The sequence below is a fragment of the Lathyrus oleraceus genome, chromosome 7, assembly GCF_024323335.1.
Source record: "Lathyrus oleraceus cultivar Zhongwan6 chromosome 7, CAAS_Psat_ZW6_1.0, whole genome shotgun sequence".
In the NCBI taxonomy this organism is placed as follows: Eukaryota; Viridiplantae; Streptophyta; class Magnoliopsida; order Fabales; family Fabaceae; genus Lathyrus; species Lathyrus oleraceus.
The window spans coordinates 357,028,525-357,043,872 of NC_066585.1; the positions used below are offsets into that span (position 1 = coordinate 357,028,525).

Here is a 15,348-nt window from a genome sequence, read left to right on the forward strand (position 1 = left end):
GTGGTTGATCAGAGAAAGTCAACTGGTCAAAACTGGGATTCCCTAGACCCTATCTCCTAAAATTTTTGTCATATGAAAATGACTTCAAGAGAAATGTTACTCCTTATGACATTACAAACAATTTTCATGTTGAAGTTGAGAGCTATTTTGTTTGAACCCTAAATGCTTCATGCCAAATCCAAATAAGGTCAAATGTGTGACCAAATTGAATACGTTTGAAATAGATACAACTTTTATGAAGGAAATGTTTCGATTTGAAGCCCATAGCAAACGTTATTCAAGGTGGAAGAAGTGAACATTTGACTTGGTACTTAGAAAAATTCGCATTATGTTTGATTTTCCAAACTTCTACCTCAAAATTCATAATGATAAAAGCTTCAAATGGAAAACTTTTTAACATGAAAGTTGTTCCCCTTGATCTCACCTTTACAAAAAATGCAAGAACACTTCATTTGGACCAAGATTGGGGGACTTGCGCATGGTTCCTTTCTTTGGTTCGTTTTGGTAAAATTTGAATTCAAATAACCATTTCCTATTGCATGCTGACATGTTATGATTTCAGTACTCAGTGTGCACGAATTGGAGTTGGATTGCATCATTCCTTAGGCCCAAATCATTGCCTATGCATCCATGCACCAATGTTTCTAAAATTGGCAAATTTTCATAGTGTGTCAAAAGCAACTTGATACACTATAAATACAAGGCTATTGTGATCAGAAAGGGGATCCCTACTTGCCCAAGCTTTGAACCATTTCCTCCCTAACCTGCATTAAAGGATAAACTTGAATATTTCACTTGAAATCGAGTTTCAAATCTCCTTTTGTTTTGAGATTGAAACTCCAAGAATCAAAGGCCATCTTTGATCCAATTCACTTCTAGCAAGCTTCTGGAGTCGAGCCAAGGCCAATTGGAAGCAAGATCAAGCCATATTCAAGCTACTCGAAGGTGATTTTTCATAAACTTTGTATCTTCGATTCTCTCTCAATTCTTCACCATTCTCTTTGATTTTTGGTTGGCTGAAGTCCTACCAATGTAGGCAACAAGATTGAGTTGCTTTGAGGTCAAATCTAAGCAACTCAGATCATGAACCTCAAATTTTAAATCGATGTATCTTTCAATATACTTGGAATTGGAAGAAATGGAGGTCAGATTCGTTCTCTTGAGCATTTTTTCTTTAAAAACATGTACTCATTTTTCATTTTCCATTTGGTTTATGGTGGACCAGTCCGGTGAGGTCCACCGGAGAAGATGACCAGAGCCCTAGCTCTGGTGGTGTGTTAGCATGTCCATAACCCTTTGATCTTCATCCCACGTTTTAATCTGATGCTTTGCTTTTAAATACAAGGTTTGCAACACGTTGACTGCAGTGCATCATGGAACGCACGCGCTTGGCCATCAGATCTACCACCTCAATTAATGAGGGAGATCTGATGGGCCTTGTTTTTTTATATTTTCTGAATTTCCATTTAATCCACGTATTTTATTTAATTCATAGAAATTTCATTTTTAATCCAAAAAATATGGGACTTTCACCAAAAATCTTTAAATATTTTTATCTTCCATATTCTGAATTAAAATTTTTTTTGGATTAACTTTGGTATTTTTCATAAATTAAATGTTTTTATGCATATTTTTAATTGTTTAAAAGTACTTCTGACTTTTTAAAAATTGTGAATTTTTTTGTCTAAGGTCCTTTGACCTTGTTTGACCTAGGATAAATCCCTTGCCATTTATTTGGTGTTTTGAAGGATTTTAGGTTTTGACCAAATTAAAATGCATTTTAATTCTTTTTTAAATTGATTTTGACTTGATTAAATGTTTAAAAATATTGTAGAGCCACTTTTATGTCTTGTGATGATTAACTTTCTGTTTGGGCCTTGGTCAAGGTTGATTTGACTTTTGTTGGATCAAAATCATTGAATTTAAGGGATTGATGAAATGTATATTTCATCACCCAAAATGAATGGATGGTTTTGATTTGATGAAATTCCCCCCATGGTCAATTTGTGTTTCTATCTTCCCCTCCCTCTTCACATTCATCCCTATTCTTCCCCATTCCCTCATTTGACCAATGAAATCTCCAATGTCTAAAGACTAGTTGATTCATCAATGACCTTGTGTCAATGAATCAATACAAGTATGACTAAGATAGGTCCCTCCCTCTTGATCTTTTATTTTAGTGTGTGGTATGTTTTAAGAGTTTGGTTCTTCATACCAAATCTCTAACATGCATTAACACCTACACTTTATTGCCTGGACTCAAATAGTCGTGACTTCTACATAAGTCCAATTACGATTGCTTAACATAAAGCTAAATTTGACCCTCAAGGCATAACATTCTAGTAAGTGACATTGTAAGTTTCCCATTCTTCATGGAATTGTGTGGAGACTTGACCTTTTTTCCTTTCATGGGAGCTAGTGGCATACTTGTTGAATTATCCAAGTTGGAACCTTTCTCATGGAAGATGTCTTGGTTTAAGGATTCATACTTGTGAATGAATGGTTGAGTATTCTCCAAAGAGTGACTTAATCAATAAAAATCACCATTAACACTTGACTAACTTTTGACTAACATTTGACTAACTTTTGTTAATATTACTTTATGTTCAAGTTATTTACTATTATGTAATTTAAATTTCAGTCATTTATCATTCATTGCCATTTACATTTCATATAACATGTTTATGTTTATGTCATTTTCACTTTGCTCATTTGAGACATATCTTATGTTTCTTTATATTTGTTTGTGTGTTTTGATTTTGTTTGTGGTTTTAGGACCTTTAAATACTTAATAACAACAAAAAACCCTAAACAACACTTGGTGGACTGTTGAACTTGATATGAACTTTTGAACTTACGATTAGGCAACATTCCATGTGTAAAAAGGACTTGGCAATTGCCAACATTTTGAGACTGAGCTACCGTGAAATGAGGCTTCATCTGATGTAAGCCTCGAGAATCTCTTGGGTTCATCTGCTACCCTATCTTTGTGCTTAATTATTTTTTTGATCTTGTGTCTGATGTTTTGTCCTGAGCTGATCAAGGAATATTTCATATGATACATTGGAAGACAAATGAAGATTGCTAGCTATTGGAATTGCTTACTTGGATGTGGATACCTTTATTTGATGCCTTGATCTTCATGATGTCTGGATAGTGCTCATTACTTATTGGTTATTGCTTGATTAAAAGTCCAAAGAAAAATGGGTTTCTATATGACATACTTGTCTGTTGGATTGCATCCCATTGGTAAGATCTTTTCAACTCTTAAATTTTAAAGTTTTTCTTAGGGTAGTATCTTCTCCCACATCTTAAATTTCAAAATCTCTCCCTCTTTTCAAAAACCTTTCTTTTCTTGCGATTTCAAACTTAGACATTGTTTAATGACTAGAAACTTTGGCCTTATGCCATCGAATTTTCATACTCTTTATTAAATCAAATTTATAAATAAACTTAATCATATTGACTTAAATTTCAAAAGAGAAAAAGAACTAACAACTTCGTTCAAACTTTTGGCCCTTTGTGCCTTTTCTTATTAAACTTTTGTTAAAAGAAATTCACCAACTTATCTGAAATTTTTACCACGAACTACGAGGTTTTGATCCCTCATATTAATGTTGGTACGCAGGTACAAGATCGAAGGTCTTGTCAAACACAAAAAATATAATCAATGAATTATTTTATCATCCCATACTCTATTTTTCTCAAACATCTTTTATACCAAACAAATATGCACACATAAAAAAGGCCCCCTAGGAGTACCTAGGACACTTTGGGTGCTAACACCTTCCCTCTGTGTAACCAACCCCCTTACTTGTAATCTCTGACATTTTATTAGTTTTGATTTGAAAACTTCTTATCTTTGGGTTTTGTTCGTACTTTTCCCTTTTCCTTTGGAAACAATAAAAGTGCGGTTTTATTGACATTAAGCTTATCCATAGCTTGATGGTCATGAATTTACTGCTACAAGTACAGTTTGATTTCCATGATGAAGAGATATTGTATTTGAAGATGAAAGACTGTGATGAACCATTGCTTTAAGAAGGGCCATAACCTGGTTCCCGTTGGGGCATGGTATTTGATGGAGCTGTTAATTCATATGGTAATGGCATTGGGGTAATGATTATTACTCCTCAAGGCACTCATTTTCCGTTTACAGCTAGATTAACCTTCAAATGTATGAATATTATGGCTGAGCACGAAGCCTACATTATGGGGCTCGAAAAAGCCATTGATCTTAGAATCAAATATCTCGACGTCTATGGAGATTCAACTTTGGTTGTTAACCAGATTAAATGAGAATGGGATACGAATCAATCCAGTTTGATACCATATAAAGATTATTTGAGGAGGATATCAACTTTCTTTGAAAAGGTTGAGTTTCATCATATCCCTCGAGATGAAAATTGAATGGAATATGGTCTTGCAACGTTAGCTTCCATAATTATGGTGAATTGTTGGAATGAAGTTCCTAAGCTGACTGTAATGCACCTTGATAGTCCAGCTCATGTATTTGCTATTGAAGAGATCAAAGATGATAAGCCATGGCACCATGATATTAAGTGTTTCATCCAAAGTCATATTTACCCGCTTAGGGCATCTTTGAAAGACAAGAAGATTTTGAGAAGATTGGCTAGCAACTTCTACCTGAATGGAGATGTGCTTTACAAGATAAATTTCGATATGGTTTTGCTCAGATGCGTGGATAGACATGAAGCATACCTATTGATGACTAGAGTCTATGAAGGTTCCTTTGGTACTCATTCCAATGGACATGCTATGGCAAAGAAGATGTTGATGGCAAGTTACTATTGGATGATAATGGAATCTGACTGTTGTAAGTATGTGAAGGAATGCAACAAGTGTCAAATCTATTCGGATAAGATTCATGTTCCTCCGACACTTTTGAATTTTATTTCCTATCCATGGCACTTCTCCATGTGGGGAATTGATATGATTGGCATGATTGATCCCAAAGCTTCAAATGGACATCGGTTCATTTTAATGGCTATTGACTACTTCATGAAGTAGGTTGAAGTGGCATCGTATGCTAATGTACCCAAGCAAGTTGTTGTGAGGTTTATCATTAATCACATCATATGTCGATATGGTGTGCCAAGTAAGATCATTACTGATAATGGATCGAACTTGAATAACAATATGATGGAAGATCTCTGCAAAGACTTCATAATAGCACATCATAATTCTTCTCCCTACAGATCCAAGATGAATGGGGTTGTTGAAGCTGCGAATAAGAACATCAAGAAGATTATCCAGAAGATGGTTGTGACATACAAATATTGGCATGAGATGCTCCCATTTGATTTGCATGGGTACCATACATTCGTCCGCACCTTGAGATGTGGATCCTCAGCCCGATTAAAACCCTCAGTAGTGCTTTCGTCTCTTACAAAGTGGCCAAGTTGTATTTTCTCCTTTCCTAGAGAGTTTGAGCTTTAAGCAAGATCTTTGTCAATCATTGCTTATCCCCTATCAGTCATTCCTCCTCTCATGAGAGTCGAGTATTGAAGTTGGACTTGTTTTAATCCCCGCGACTTCTACTGATATATATGTATTCCTCATTTCCTCTGAGCGCTGAGTCTTCAGCAGTTTTTGGTTGGATGCATGTTCTCCATGTCTTTCCCCAACCAAAGTTTAGAATTTATTTTGGATTGTGATATCCCCGGCCTTCCTTGAGTACATGGTTGTGTACTATCCCCAGGGAGTTGAATATTTGAAGATAGGATTTATATCTTCATTGATTTATTTTGATCCCTAGCAGGTTCTCTAGTTGGTGTTCCCATATTGTTGAGATTAGCCGAGTATCTAGTTGTGATGATTGGATCTTCATGTTTGTATCCTTTGTCAGCATAATCATATACATACTCATGCATACACATGCATAAGCATATCATCAGATATTTCATTGTGCATGTCTATGTATATACCATATTTTTATGATCCCCTGCTTTGGCGATATCATTTCCCCATGCAGATGTGTTGTGTCTGTCCTTCTTCAATGTAGAGTGTCAACCCCTTAAGCAGAAAGAGTTTATCCTTTCTTCTTCCCCACTAAGTTATTTCCTCGTGGATGATTATTATTTCCGTTTCCTCCCCAGTTCATTATCTGGATGGAACCACTCCCATTGAGTTATATCCTCATTAGGTTGAGTCTTGTTTGACCTTTTCTTTTTGATTTTTACCCAGATAGATCTTTTAGTATTTTGAGAGTTTATTACCCAGTAACTAGTAATATCCTTCTTGATGTTAAGTACTTTACATGTGTTAATCTACCCAGTAACCGGTAGAAGGTAATTTACTTCTTTGATTTCCCCAGCGAATTTACTTTCGTTTCCCCAACGGGTTATCTTTTCTTTTCGCCAGCAAATTATCATTGCTCAATTACCCAATAACTGGTAATTGTTTATCCTTTTTTCCAGCTTGTCATTTTTCTGTTATCTACCCAGTAACTGGTATATTACAAAACTTCTCATTTAATTTTTCCCCGACAGTTTATCCTTGATATGTTACCCAATAACTGGTAATAGATATTCTCCATTTGGTCTTCTACCCAATAATTGATAGTTGTAAATCCTGCTTTTGTTCTCTTTTGTCTTCTACCCAATAACTGGTAGTTGTAAATCCTGCTTTTGTTCTCTTTGGTCTTCTACCCAGTAATTGGTAGTTGTAAATGATCACATTGATTCACACCGTGTTTTTGACTCGGATTTCACATGTTTATTAGGACTTTATTATCATTTTGTTTGTATTATGCTCTCTTTTATGTTGTTTTCAGATATTTACCTCTTTTGGGGCCCTTTTAGAAGAAACGAAGCAAAAAGACCTAAAATTAGGGTTTTTTGGCGAATATTGTACACATGGCGTTGCACACGGCGGTCGCTATAGGAGAAGCCATGACTCATCAGCGCTCAACCAGGAGGTAACCGCCACGTTCCCATGATCTTTCCCATTTCCATACATGGCGGGCACGATGAAGGGATGGCGAGCGCCACCTTCGCAAATCACGTTCCCACTAAGGAGAAGTTGGAGGGCACCATGGTCTTTCCAAGCTGTTGAAATCCTCTATAAATAGTACGTTCCATTTCATTTTCAAACCATCCAACTTAGTCTATAACACTAAGACTATATTTAACATTTGTAAAAGCGGTAATCCGTCACATCGGGGGGTTATCACACCTTAGTGAGATTGAGTTGGCTCACTTCGAGTTGCTGTCTTCTTTATCTTCAGAGTCAGAGGTTTATTTTCCTTGTACCAGATTTAAAGCCTCCATTTGGACCAGGTTCTTATTTTATCGCTTTTATTTAATTACTTGCCTCGCTTTATTTTATTTACTTTCTGTCTACGCTTTACTTTATTTACTTTCTGTCTACGCTTTACTTTATTTACTTTCTGTCTTACTTTACATTATTTACTTTCTGTCCACGCTTTATTTTTACACGCTTTACTCGTTATTTACGCCTTACATTCTAAAAACAACTTTTCATCATGATCAATATCGTTGTGTTTGTTGGTATTACCATGTCTGGCTAAATCTTTTAAAGGTTAGAATGTAAGGATCGCGGTTAAAGATATGTTTCACATATTGAATATGTAGAAATACTTTAAAGGCTGTTTTGATTTTTCACTTAAGTTTTCTGAAACAAACTTGGTTAGTTTTAACTATTCAAGGAGTGTGAAAGCACCCGGGCTTAGTTAACTAGGAATTTTATCACTTTAAGGAAAAACTATTTTTGAAACTGTTTTTGGACACGTTGATAGATTTAAAATCAGGAAACTCCTTGGGTAAAACTTTCCAAAGCAAAATCACTTTTCAACTAAGTTTACGAGTCTTATTTCTTAAAAATAAGTTCACTACTTTAGCATTTTGTGCACCTTTTATAAGTGACAATAAAAGGCCTTAATTTAAGGGTAAACTCGGTTTTGAATATGCGAAAGCGACAGTTCCTGTTAAATGGATTCTTTTCAAGAGTAGAAAATATTGCCTCATAAGTAGTTCTATTTAGACAATCGAAACATCACTTAACTGACATGATATACATTCAAACCTGTCTTTATCTGCACTGCATTTATTATTTACCGTTATTTTGCAACATCAATATCTCTTGATATACCGCCTTAGATAAACATCATAACGATAGTAATCGATAGATTGACGATTTGGTCTTTGTGGGATCGATATTCTTTTATATTACTTTGACGCGATTCGTGCACTTGCGAATTCACCGATCAAGTTTTTGGTGCCGTTGCCGGGGACCAACTTCGTCAAATTTCGTACCCTATTGTTACACCGTCTAGACTAAGGCATTATTAGCCGGTAAATGCGAAGAACCCGTAGTACCGGAAATTTAGTAGATCCTTTAGCGGAACCCGAACGTTACACCCGTACACGCCTCTTACTCATCCGAATTAAGAAAGCTATGACCGAGAATCGCGATCGGAGACCTCTTAAAGAATTTGCCCAACCCTCTGACGAGGAACCTAGTTCGAGTATAGTAAACCCCATTATTCCTGCCAGTAATTTCGAACTAAAACCGTATTTGTTGCAATTAGTGCAACAGAACTAATTCGCGGGTCTCGTACCGAGAAACCAAATCAACATTTAAAAGTTTTTATCCAACTGACCGACACTTTTAAATCCAATTGTGCTTCGCCTGATGCGATCCGTTTGAGATTATTTCCTTTCTCCCTTAGGGATAGAGCATGTTCATGGTTAGATTCACTTCAAGCTAATTCAATAACTACCTGGGAAGACCTTAGGAGAGTGTTCCTTGCTAGATAGTTTCCCCCTAGTAAGACTGTTGTTCTTCGAAACCAAATAACTAGATTTACTCAAAACCATGGAGAATCGCTCTTTGATGCTTGGGAGAGATATAAAGAGCTATTAAGAGTCTGCCCACACCATGGCCTAGAACAATGGTTGATTGTTCATACCTTCTACAATGGACTCCATTATAACACCAAGATGAGCATCGAGGCTGCCTCTGGTGGCGCGCTGATGAACAAACCTTACCCTGAAGCTTGTGACCTAATTGAGGATATGGCCCAAAACCGTTACCAATGGGGAACTGAACGAGCATCAATAGAGAAAAAGGAGACCCAAGGTGGAATACATGAGATAAGCTCCATGGACATGATGCAAGCGAAAATGGACGCTTTAGCCCTTAAGATCGAACATATGTCTACAAACACTAACACCGCTGCGGTAGTCCACACACAGTGCGAAATTTGTGGATTTAAAGGACACAAATCGGTAGAGTGTAACCTTTTAAACGACCTGAACACCGACCAAGTGAATTATGCCCAAGGTAACCCATTTTCAAACACTTACAACCCTGGATGGAAGAATCATCCGAATTTCTCCTATAAAAACCAGAACCCTATCCAAAATTATGCACCTCAAGGACCGCAAGGTTATCAAGCCCAAAAACCAAATCAACCTATGCAAGTTGTGCTTCAGAAGTCTAACCTTAAGAAGATCATGGAGAGCTTTATATCAGGCTAGACTCACCAAAACAAAAAATTCCTAAACCAAAACATTCACGTAAATGAACTTATAACGTAATTAGGGACCAAGGTTGATCAGATAATCACTCACAACAAGATGCTTGAAACCCAGATCTCACAGGTAGCACAAAACCAAGCCCCACAAACTACACCTAGAGGCCAATTCCCTGGAAAACCTCAACCAAACCCTCGAGGGCAAGCTAACGATATCTCGTTACGAAGTGGGACCGCTTACGAAGGGCCTCATAACCCAGCAATGAGCGAATCCAAAACTTCTAAAGAAAGTTTACCTACCAACCAAGAAGAGGAACTGGTGGAACCCGAGAAATAAACCGATTAAGAAGGAGAAGCCAAGGATAAAAGTGATAGAGAAGCTTCATGTAGAGATTCCTTTCACCGAAGCTATCACCCAAATTCCGTCTTATGCCAAATTTCTCAAAGACATCTTAACAAACAAGCGTAGGCTTGACGATCCAAAACCCTTGGAAGGCAACTTTATTTCCGAGGATAAACTTGCTAAGAAAGAGAAAGACCCTGGTAGTTTTTCTATACCTTGCATTTTAAGGAGTCACGTGATCGACATGGCTTTCCTAGACTTAGGCGCTAGTGTGAGTTTAATGCTCTTAGCTGTATGTAAAAGGTTAAACTTAGGAGAATTACAACCAACTAAGATGTCCCTCCAATTAGCCGATAGGTCTGTTAAGTATCCTGTAGGCATTTTAGAAGACATCCAAGTTAGGATCAGTCAACTTTATATCCCAATAGACTTTGTAGTCATGGATATCAAGGAAGACGACGATATCCCTATACTTTTGGGTAAACCATTCTTATCAACAGTCAGAGCTATAATAGATGTTAAAAGAGGAAAGTTAACTTTCATAGTAGGGGATGAAAAGATCGAGTTCATTCTTTCAAAATTCCTGATGGCACCAATCCTAGGAGACGCATGTTATGCGATCGATATCATAGATGAGTGCATAAGAGAATTTGATCGAGGAGAACCCGTGATCGAACCATTTTAAAACACGAATGAAAAGGATGACTAGCTAGAGGAAACGGAACCTCACACTAACGAATGTTTGGATCTTACGCCAGACCTTTCACCAAATTCTCAAAAACCAGCTCAAGAACTTAAGTATCTACCCAAGAACCTAAAATATGAGTTTTTGGATGAAGAAATGAACCGCCCAGTAATAGTTAGTGCCACCTTAAACCAAGACGAGACAAACCGACTCTTAAATGATTTAAGAAGATACCCCTCTGCCTTAGGGTACAACATCTTTGATTTAAAAGGTATAATCCCATCCGTGTGTATGCACAGGATCTCGCTAGCGGAGGATTCAAAACCTTCCAGAGAGCATCAGAGAAGAATTAACCCTGTAATGAGCGAGATAGTAAAGAAGGAAGTCCTTAAACTGCTAGAGGCTGGTATGCTCTATCAGATCTCTGATAGAAAATGGGTAAGTCTTGTACATGTGGTACGCAAAAAGGGAGGCATCACAGTCGTGCAAAATGAGAAGGGCGAGCATGTAGCTAAAGGCATAGAAGGCGGATGGCGTATGTGCATAGATTATAGGAAGCTAAATAAGGCAACTAGGAAAGACCATTTCCCCTTCCATTCATAGATAAAATGCTTGAGCGTCTTGCTAGCCACTCTTACTTTTTTCATCTGGATCGATATTCTAGATTTTTCCAAATACCCATACACCCCGAGGATCAAGAGAAAACAAACTTTACCTGTCCTTACGGAACTTTCGCTTACAGACGGATGCCGTTTGGACTCTGTAATGCGCCAGCTACTTTCCAACGTTGTATGTTGTCAATCTTCGCAGATTATCTTGACGGAATTATGGAAGTATTTATGGATGATTTCTCGGTGTGTGGGTTCGACTTTGAGAATTGCCTCATTAACCTTGAGAAAATCCTAGAGAGATGCGTAGAAGTTAACCTTGTGTTAAACTGGGAGAAATGCCACTTTATGGTTAAAGAAGGCATAGTGTTAGGACATATAATATCTGAAAGAGGCATTGAGGTCGACCAAGCAAAGATAGAAGTTATAGAAAACCTTAACCCTCTTAAGACAGTTAGAGAAGTCCGTAGTTTTCTAGGACACGCCGGTTTCTACCGACGCTTCATCAAAGATTTCTCTAAAATAACCAAACCCCTGACCGTCCTTCTGATGAAAGACATTGAATTCATTTTTGATGAAAATTGTATCGAAGCCTTTAACCGTTTAAAACAAGCACTAATTTCAACACCCATTCTACAAACTCCGGATTGGACTAAACCCTTTGAAATAATGTGTGATGCTAGCAATTTCGCTATAGAAGCTGTTTTAGGGCAAAGAAAAGATAAGAAACTACATGTAATATATTACGCTAGTAGAACCCTAGATGCCGCTCAATTAAATTATACAACAACGGAAGAAGAAGTTCTTTAAAGATATAAGACATTTCTATTAGGATGAACCACTCCTTTTCAAAAGAGGAACAAATAACATATTTTGACGTTGTGTCCCGGAAGAAGAAGTCAGAAATATCATAGAGCATTGTCACTCTTTGCCCTATGGTGGACATTCAAGCACATCCAAGACATACGCTAAGATCCTTCAAGCTGGTCTTTATTGGCCAACATTATGGCGTGATGTCCATGCTTATATTTTCCAATGTGACCGGTGCCAGCACGCTGGAAACATCTTAAGACGTGACGAATGCCTTTAAAGAACATCCAAGAAGTAAAACTATTTGACGTTTGGGTTATTGATTTCATGGGACCTTTTCCATTTTCAATGGGAAACAAGTACATTATGGTAGCCATTGACTATGTGTCTAAATGGATAGAAGTTATAGCCACACCCACCAACGACACAAGAGTAGTCATCAAGATGTTCAAGAATAATATTTTTCCCAGATTTGGAGTACCACGACTTGTCATAAGTAATGGTGGATCACATTTTATATCAAGGATATTTGATAAACTCTTAAGGAAATATGGATTAAAACACAGAGTAGCAACACCATATCATCCCCAGACTAATGGTCAAGTGGATGTATCTAACAGAGAGATTAAGCAGATCTTGGAGGAAACTGTATTAATATCCAGAAAAGATTGGTCTAAAAAGCTAGCAGAAACACTGTGGGCTTACAGAACTGCTTACAAAACTCCTATTGGAACTACACCATACCAGTTGGTATACGGGAAGTCATGCCACTTACCTTTTGAACTCAAGCACAAGGCATATTGGGCCATCAAGACCCTGAATTTGGATTACCTAGCATCTGATAAGAACCAAATCCTTGATATCCATAAATTGGAGGAACTCCGCCAGAACGCTTACGAGAATGTCGTTATATACAAAGAAAGAACCAAAGCTTGGCATGACAAAAGGATTGTGAAAAAGCAATTAAATATATGAGACTCTATTCTCCTCTTCAATTCGAGATTACGACTTTTTCCAGGTAAGATGCGTTCGAGATGGACAGGCCCCTTTGAGGTTTTCAAAATCCTAAAATCTGGAGCAGTGGAAATCCGGAACAATTCCTGTAATCCGTTTGTGGTAAATGGACAAAGACTGAAGCAATACCAAGGAGGTGACATCCCCACATAATGCCATGACCAAACTCTGATCGACCCTCCAGTTCCTACCTCTTACATATAAAGTTAGAATCGTCAAGCTAACGACGTTAAACAAGCGCTGCATGGGAGGCAACCCATGATTTATTTTCCTTTACTTTTACTATTTCAATTTATATTTTTAGTTGTTTTATATATATATGTATATCTATATGTAGACTAACAGTTATAATATTTGCGATTTCAGGTGTCCTCTGTTTTAACCTAACTTTTCAGGATGGAGAATATCGACACTATGCCAGTAATCTTTTGTGACCCAGTTCAAGAGCAGCGCTACGCCATGCTTTCCCAGTGCCCAATGTTGCCCACCAGATATCCTGACTCGAGTAGCATGGAGGCATTAGGCATTGAGCCTAGTGTCAGGAATTTGTGCAATCAGTTGTAATGGGATGAATATACTGATGTGATGCATGTGACTTACAGGAACCTGACTTTAGAGTTCTTAAGCTCGCTGACCTACGAGCCCTATGTTGGTCACGCTAGTGATGGTGGATACATTAATTTCAGGTTGTTTGGGGCAGAATAAACCTTCAACCACAAGTGTTTCAGTGACTTGCTTGGATTTCAGACTACTTATGATCCTTCATCTGACCTCCCCATGTGCTATTTCCTAAGCCGAGACGTTGAGAAGTTTTGGAGTGACATTACATATGGAAGTAGCCCTGGCCCTTCCACCCAAATCTCCAACAAGATTCACAATCCTGCTTTCAGGTGCTTTCAGATGATCATTTCCCACACCTTCCTGGGGAAGAGTGACCCTGATACGCATGTGAGTGCTGAAGAGATCTTCTTCATGTACTGTACCATTCAGTCACGCCCAGTAGATTGCGGAGCTTTCATGATCGAGAGTCTATATCTTAATGCTCGCTCCATTGTGAGCCCTATACACGTTGGAAGCACAATGACTCATATAGCCTCAGCCCTGGGACTTGATAGAAGACTATCGCACCTGACGTCTTACTGCAGCTACACCTTGATGGATATTGACTTCTGTCTGGACCGTGGCCTCACGAGGAGATCTTGTTTCCAACCGGATCAATATAGGCTCTTAATCGAGGGTGATACTATTCACTACTTCACTTTACTGGACCATCAGGTAACTTGTGTTATTGATCAGGCCAACTGGGCCTACGCCATAGAAGGGAAGGGGGAGACAATAGACGAGCCGAAAATTGCACCTATCAGAATCAAAGTCCGCACTAACAATCCAAATCTCTAGAGTCCAAACATGCAGTCTGAACTGGTTAAGCTTCATATGGAGATAGCCCAGCTTCGCCAGGAGCTTGCTGACGTTGCTTTGCAGGTCGAAGTATCAATCGCCTCACATGACACTGAAATTGATATACTAAATGATGAGATCGCCGACCTCCAACGCCAGATCGCAGAGCTTCGAGGATACGAAGTCGAGGAGACTCCACTATACCATGAGCATTGATGCCATCACCAACCGAGAAATACCGTTTGATTTTCCTATTTTTCCCGTTATTTATTATTTATGCTTATTTTTATTGTTTCCTTTGACATTATGCTTGCTTTATCTTTCCTAAATCTCTCGACCCATGACTTATTATTAACTCTTCATATATATATATATATATATATATATATATATATATATATATATATATATATATATATATATATATATATATATATATATATATATATATATATATATATTATATATATATATATATATATATATATATATATATATATATATATATATATATTATTATGTTTTTATGTCCATTTTATTTTATTTTACTTCATTTTACTATTTTGTTTTGTTTTATTTTATTTTGTTTTGTCAAGCTTAAATAAAAAAAAACAGCATTCATAGAAACCTATATGCACCCCCTTCTTGCAAGAATGAAGACAAAAGATGAGGCCCAAGTAGCAATGACCAAATTCGGCCCAACCAAATCCGAAGACATGGCGGGCGCCATAAGCTTCATGGCGGGCGCCATGATGTCTGGAACTTTAACGGGACAGAATCCTTGATTTCAGCATTTTCACCTTCTTCAAACTCTCCAAACCCATTTTCTCCTCCTCCCAACTCCACCAAAGTTCACTAAAAATTCCAACTTTCTCATTTTAACTTCAAGCCATTACCATTTCCAAACTTCACTCGTCCATCTCTCCACCAAAAACCCACTAAAACTCCATTTTTTTCCTTTCCATAAATA

General features: G+C 37.5%; 1 non-coding gene across 1 annotated transcript; it reads right to left on the reverse strand.

Annotated features, from left to right (window-relative positions):
- Positions 1-8,822: 8,822 nt before the first annotated feature.
- LOC127109808 (small nucleolar RNA R71) lies at positions 8,823-8,929 on the reverse strand. Its single transcript, XR_007797059.1, has one exon. It is a non-coding gene; the product is annotated as a small nucleolar RNA R71 (small nucleolar RNA).
- Between the last annotated feature and the right edge of the window lie 6,419 nt (positions 8,930-15,348).